The sequence below is a fragment of the Adiantum capillus-veneris genome, chromosome 7 (genome assembly GCF_014529385.1).
Source record: "Adiantum capillus-veneris isolate H3 chromosome 7, ASM1452938v2, whole genome shotgun sequence".
Classification (NCBI taxonomy): Eukaryota; Viridiplantae; Streptophyta; class Polypodiopsida; order Polypodiales; family Pteridaceae; genus Adiantum; species Adiantum capillus-veneris.
Genome location: NC_140937.1, coordinates 118,901,547 through 118,908,674, shown reverse-complemented (window position 1 = coordinate 118,908,674; position 7,128 = coordinate 118,901,547). Strand labels below are relative to the sequence as shown.

At 41.2% G+C, this 7,128-nt stretch overlaps 1 pseudogene; it reads left to right on the top strand.

Annotated features, from left to right (window-relative positions):
* Positions 1-2,441: 2,441 nt before the first annotated feature.
* On the top strand, positions 2,442-6,841 carry LOC147454504 (uncharacterized; annotated as a pseudogene).
* Positions 6,842-7,128: the final 287 nt, after the last annotated feature.

Here is a 7,128-nt window from a genome sequence, read left to right as displayed (position 1 = left end):
TAATTAATCTTTGGAATGTAGCAGGGACATTGGTGAAGCCAAAAGCCATCATTCAAAATTCAAATACACCAAATTCAATTATGAAGGTAGTTTTAGATTGGTCCTCTAGTGAAATTGTGATTTGATTGTAGCCCAAGTACCTATCTAGAAAACTATAAGCCGCCTTACCTGCTACTCGTTCAAGCACATGTTTTGAATATGGCAATGGATAGTGATCTCTCCTAGTGGCTGCATTAACTTTTTTAAGGTCCACACACACTTGGAGCTTCCTGTTCTTTTTTGGCACAATGACGATTCGGGACACCCATTCAGAGTTCTCAATAGAGGATATGAATCCACATTTGATAATCTTGTCAAGCTCTTCTTTAATTATCTTTGCATACTTAGGGTTCATTGGGTAGGGACATTGTTGGACCGGTTTAGCAGTGCTAACCATTGTAATTGTCATAATATGTCATAATAATCAATATCTAATTCTCCTAAATGATTTTCTCATGTTAAACTGGTCATTTAATATGGGTAAGTTCCAGGGGAGAAAAAGCTAGAATATTGGTTAAGTTAGCAGACCGGCCACAGTAGGGATCCAAAGGAGGGAAATAGGGATCCAAATGGGGGGACATCTGTAAAAGATCTATGTGCAAAAATGGGCTCAAAAGACCCTAGTTTCAGCCCATTAAGACTTCCAAAATGCTAAGGTCCCAAAATTCAAAGGTTGTGTCCAAAGGTCAAAAGCCTAGGGAAATTGGATGATTTGTGTGTCCCAAAAGTCTTCAACCATCCCCACATAGGAGGGGGCGAGCCCTAGAAGTAGGAGATGAGAGACAAACTCACACACACACAAGCTCCCTTTACACAAAGGGAATGAGGGACACATGTCAGCTCTCTAGCCCAAATGCCCACAAGGTGTACTCAATTCCTATTGGATGGCCTTGGAGGTGGACCAATGAGAATTAGGCTAGAGTAGATCTAGTCTAATTAATTTAAAAACACTTAAAAAAATAACCAATAAGAATTAAGCTCTCTAGAAGATTATTGGACAGTCACCCAAGGGGTCCAATGAGCATTCAACAGCCCAATGGCTTGCCTGATTCCTATTGGCCAGGAGGCAAAGGGTCCAATGAGAGTTTGGTTGAATTAATTAATTACATAAATCTCTCACAAAAGGGGAAGGGGTCGGGATACATGTCAAAAGACTATCACTTATGCTGCTTAATTTTTATTGGCTAGGCCCGGAGAGGTCCAATGAGGTGTCAGGATGAGCAAATAGAAAGAGGGGTCGACCAAGAGAGAGAGGGGAATGATTTTCTCAAGGCATTATTGACTTACACACTCACACAATCTATGTGTGAAGCAAGAAGACTCTCTCTCTCCTTCTCAAACTTTAATGGAAAGCTTACCACCTACTCCAAGCTTGTGAGAAGGGAGGCCTACACCAACAACTCTTGGCTTTGTGATGCAAATCCAACCAAGAGCCAAGATTCAATGCATGCTCGTCTCCTCTACCATGCTAATTACTAAGCTAAGCTATGCTAGTATGAGTGATTATGTGAGGAGATGTATATCTTTCTCATAAGAATACTCCTTCTTCCTCTCAATCTACTCTCATACCCCGCTAGCTCTCACCATCTTCAAAGGTGTGTGAGGTTTTGGGTGTGAGACCGTGAGGGAATTGATGTTGTGTTTAATAAGTATTGTGCTTAGTGCTTGAAGTTTCCATATTCATAGCACTAGCTAGTATTGAAGAAACACAAACAATTGTATTGTAAAATGTCTCTCTTGATGGGAGAAACCATAATACAAAGTCTTTTGGAGGGGGGACCGGCTCCATGCAAATCTGGTCCTCAATTGTTGTCAATTTCTTAATTTCTCTCTCTTTTGAAGTATTGTTCATGCTATCTAACTAGGTGTTATACTTTTTGTTGCTATCTCCACCCAAGCACTCTTGTTATTCTCATTAGAAAGCTATTCTAATGAAATGCTCACTATGTTCATGCTATTTTCTGCTACACACAAGTTACTCGGCCATTAATGTTACATTGATATTAGAGCACAAGGTTTCTCTTTTCTTGCTCAAGAAAGGAGGTCCTCAAGCTAGCTATAAATGGTTGGTATTATTAATTGCATGTGAGTAAGTAGAATAGGGATTTTTCAGCCTTGCAGTGCGCATGCCTTTGTGCAGTTAACGGGGCATCACCATCGAGAGCTATGGTCTTAATAGTGGAGTCCTACGGGGCTTGACCACTATTGAGCTATTAGAAGCTTGACAAGAGACGCCGCTGTTTTGGTGTTGAATGACCTCTCTTCTATTCCTTGCAATTAATGTTATTTGAGCCATGGGTACAATAGCTTGAGTGTTTTTTCTAAAGGGGTAAAGAGGAGTACCAACTAGGGCTTGAAGTGCCAAAGTACACCTAAAAACTTTACACCTAAAACTTGTTAGAATGGCTGACAGTAGTAAAGAGAGTGAAATTAATGTTGAGAACTTTGATGTTGCTAATGAGCAGGCTACTAATGATGCCTCGATGCTTCTTAACTATCTTGTTTCTAGGCTTCAACAAGACATGGGCAATCCGTCCCTCCAAAGTGAAGTGCAATGGTAGATTCGTGCTCATGGGATTCTCCAGGCTCCCCATTATGATGAGAGAATACCTACGAAGCCTCCTTGTGAGACTTTTAAAAGAGGTCTCTCTCTGATTCGGGAAGAAGAAGAAGATCCATATGAAGGGCTCAGAAATTTGCTCCTTGATGACGCATCTCCTTCTCAAAGGAGAATTCAAGAGCCTCCACCAAACTAACAAGAAAGAAGTGAGTCTCCTGCCACCTCTGTAGAGATGGCTCCACGAAGACGGCGGGCTAAACGCTCTCCTTCACTTGCAAAATGAAGAAGACCATCGCATACTTCTCCACACCATACTACAAAGAGGGGTGACAAAAAGCAAGAGAAGAAAAGGTTGAGAAAGAGGACACCCTCTTCTCCATCTTCATCATCCTCTTCCTCTTATGAAAGTGATAGTGAAGACAAAGAAGATCAAGGCAAGAAAAAGGCGAGAAAGAGGTCACCCTCTTCTCCATCTTCTTCAAATTCTTCACCTTCTGAAGAAAATGATGGTGCAACCTTTGAACCATAAAAAAGAAGAGGCCATAGGAAATCCTATTCTGCGTGGAAGAGGTCATCCAAGATCAAGAAATTCAAAGAGTGAGGGAAGAGAATCTCTTTCCTTACCTACGATGGAACTTTTGGTGCTACGGACAAAGTCTTGTCCTTTATCCAATAGTTCGATGCGACATTTGGAGATGAGGGCTTCACGGAGTCCTCTAAGCTACGCCATGTAGCCATGCACTTTCAAAATTCTGCGAAACAATGTTGGTCTAGCCTACAAGCCAATGGTGAAGCTCCACGAACATGGAAAGCTTTAAGAGCTTCCGTTATGAAGCAGTTTTTGGCCATTGATGGCAAAGACAAAGTACTCACCGAATGGCGAAGCTTGAAGCTCTCTCCCTATAACTCCATTCACAAATATGTAGACAAGTTTTGGGACCTACAACTCAAAGCCACTGTTTTCAAAAATTTGGATTTTGGAGAGCAAAAGCAACAATTTTGTGCGGGCTTAACTGAAGAAATGGTGGAGTATGTCAACTCCTAAAGGCCACTCACCATATCGGCAGTTATACACCATATTATGGTGGCCTCTCGAATCAATTTCCAAATGGGGGCTAAAAGAAATTCTAAGCCCACGGAAAACAAGGGTTCCAATGAGCCTAAGGGGAGGGACAATGTCAAAAGTCTCCTAAGGGCAACTCCAACAAAGCTAAAGAGAAGGGAGTTTACAAAGGCAAAAATAAACTCTCTCCTGAAGATCTTGAGGGATATTTCAAGGATAACCATTGTTTCAAGTGTGGTGAGCAAGGGCATGCGTACCGCGCTTGTCCCCAAAAGAACAACCACCATGAGCCTCCTAGGGCTACCTTGGTCAAAATCCAAGAGGAGGAAACTCACCATAAAGGATCTCCTCTATGCCATGCTTGGGGAAAGGGAAAATTTTCTATGAGTTTTGTTTTTTCTCTTAAGTTTCAAGCAATAAGCCACATGGAATCCCTGATTGTCATTCATTGATTTAAAAAATGGTGGTTACTCTTATATCAATTGATTGTCGTAAGATGGTGGTTATTCTTATATCAATTGGTTGTCGTAAAATGGTGGTTACTCTTATATCAATTGGTTGTCATAAAATGGTGGTTACTCTTATAGAAATTGATTATCATTAAGTTTGTATGCCATAACTGAAGTATAGTGTTTAATCAGGATATGGATAATGATAATCAAAGGGCTAAGCGCGCTTTTGAGCAAGCGTAGTAGTGAAGCCTGAAGGGAATAAACCTCAATCTACTCAAACATGAGCAAGCAAATACAACGGTGAATCAAATATGTGATCAGTCCATCCCAAAAGTAGAGATATCGACCCAAAGATTCACCTTCCTACCTCCTTTCATGAATCAGTCCAGTCCAAAAAAGAACTAATGACCCATGATTGGAGCTCTAATCGAAATAGCAAGAAAATACAGTGGTGAATCAAACATGTGATCAGTCCATCCCAAAAGTAGAGATATCGACCCAAAGATTCACGTTCCTATCTCCTTTCATGAATCAGTCCAGCCCAAAAAAGAACTAATGACCCATGATTGGAGCTCTAATCCGAATAGCAAGCAAATACAGCGGTGAATCAAACATGTGATCAATCCATCCCAAAAGTAGAGATATCGACCCAAAGATTCACCTTTCTACCTCCTTTCATGAATCAGTCCAGTCCAGAAAAGAACTAATGACCCATGATTGGAGCTCTAATCGGAATAGCAAGCAAATACAGCGGTGAATCAAACATGTGATCAGTCCATCCCAAAAGCAGAGATATCGACCCAAAGATTCACCTTTCTATCTCTTTTCAAGAATCAGTTCAGTCCAAAAAATAACTAATGACCCATGATAGAAGTTCTAATCAATATAGCAATCAATTTAGCAAATATAATGGTGAACCAAACATGAGATCAGTCCATCCCAAATGTAGAGATACCAACCCAAAGATTCACCTTTCTACCTCCTTTCAAGAATCAGTTCAGTCCAAAAAAGAACTAATGATCCATGATCAGAGTTACATTAACTTTTCATTTTTTTTAAAGACTTCATTTTTTTACCTGTAGTTTTTCTTCTAAATTTTAAAGGATGACCAGATTTTGAGGAAGAGGTGATGTGATGTGATGTCTATAAAAGGGTTATATAGAGCCGCCAAATATGAAGGGGGTACACGACAGGCCTGGCGGGATTCTTGCTTGTCCCGCCGGGTTTCATATTAAACCCGCCGGGCCTACCGGGATTGTTGGTTGTCCCGCCGGTTTTTCGTTTTCTACCGGTTTTCATATGTCATGACATTAGATATGTTATTAAGATGAAAAAAATAGTGATAATAACAACAATAATTAACATTTAACAAAATGCGTCATCACGTAATTAAAATCCCTGCGAGTCTTAGTGGCTGAGTAGCTGGTTGACTCATTTGAGTCCAGCTATCTCCTTTAGCAGCTCGTCTTCTCTTTGGACCCACATCAAGGCCAAGTCTCTGAGCTGAGATTTCTTTAATTTCATCTCCAGCTCGAGGTCTTTATTTTTCTTTTCTAACGCCTTGTAGACCTCGTATGTTCCCTTGATCAATAGGACGGCTGGATTTTCTCGTATTTGCCGCAAGAATATTGCCTCATCATTGATTCTTTGTTCGGAGTATTGTAGAGAAGCGTTGGCCACATCTAACTATACCTAGATCTTTTGAGCTGAATAGAGTGGTAGTTAGAAGTTCATTTGTCACTTTTGTCAGTTGATCATCCTTGGCTTTGCATGCATCTGACAGTTTGGTAAGCAGCTCACCCAGTTCTTCCATTTCTTTCTATTGCTTGTCTCTTGCAAGCTGATGCTGTTCAACTTCCGCCCTTAACTCCTACACTTCCCTCTGGAGATCATGATGACATTAAGTATGTCGTCTAACTCTCCTTGGAGTGCATCGATCACCATCTCTAACTCTTCGGCGAGTGTGCTACAGCCAAGTACCGTTGAGAAAATTCTTTTTGTCATCTCCTGCGTTTGCTTAGCATATTCGTTCACTTGCAAGATGACTTCATCATTGGATTGCCAATCCTTGCTTTGTGTTATTTGTCTTGATGTTTTTTCAAATTCTTTTACCTCTGGCTACATCATGGCTGTTGGTTGCTATTGTTGCCCTTGTGGCTGCTGATCTTTCTGTGCTGAGGTAGAGAGTTGTACCTCGGCCTTATCTTGCTGTGTTTAGATAGAGGGTGTTTCCTCGGTCTCTTGTTCTCTTGTGTGCTCCACTTTTATAGAGTCCTCTTCTGGTGCAACACTGGCTGTCTTTTCTGTCTTTGGCTCTTTCTCTCTTTGCTTCTCTTGAGTAGAAACATCTGCTTGTTGTGATGTTTCTGCTACTTCTTCTTATTCAGATTCTTTTGTAGCTTCTCAGCTACTTTTTCTTGTTCAACTTCTGCTTCTTTCATTGGATAATTTTTGTGTCTTTAACAGCCGGTGATGGTGGTGGGCTTGGCATTGGTTGATCTTGGTGTTCAAAGGCAGGAGAAGAAATGCGGGGAGACACATCACCTTGGGCATGTTGTGCTTCTCCTTGAGCAGTGGTTTCCTCTACTCTTTTTTACTGTTCTTCGGCCTCTGTTGCCTTCTTTGTCTCTTCTTCGGATTCTTTCAGCTTTAAAGCTTCTGCTTCTTGGTACATCCGTTCCAATACTTCAGTGGGTTCTTCAGTCTGCTTCCTGGTGTGATGCTTAGTTCTTGGTCCCTTAAGCCCGCTAGGCACCCATTTTTTTGGGTCCTTTCCTTGTGCTTGGTGGCTGCATTGGTATGCGTGTTTCTCTCTTTCAAAGCGGGATTGCTTTTTCACGGGCTCTTCTTGATGTGCTGCCATGGCTTTTCTCTTCATTTTCTCCCGTCATGCTCTTTTTTCTTCATTATCCGAGCTCTCACTGTTGTGTCTTTCTGGTGAGCTTTCAATCGATTCTTCATCATATTTGTAGGATCTCTTGGCCGATCTTATAGCTTGAGGAGATGGTTGAGCT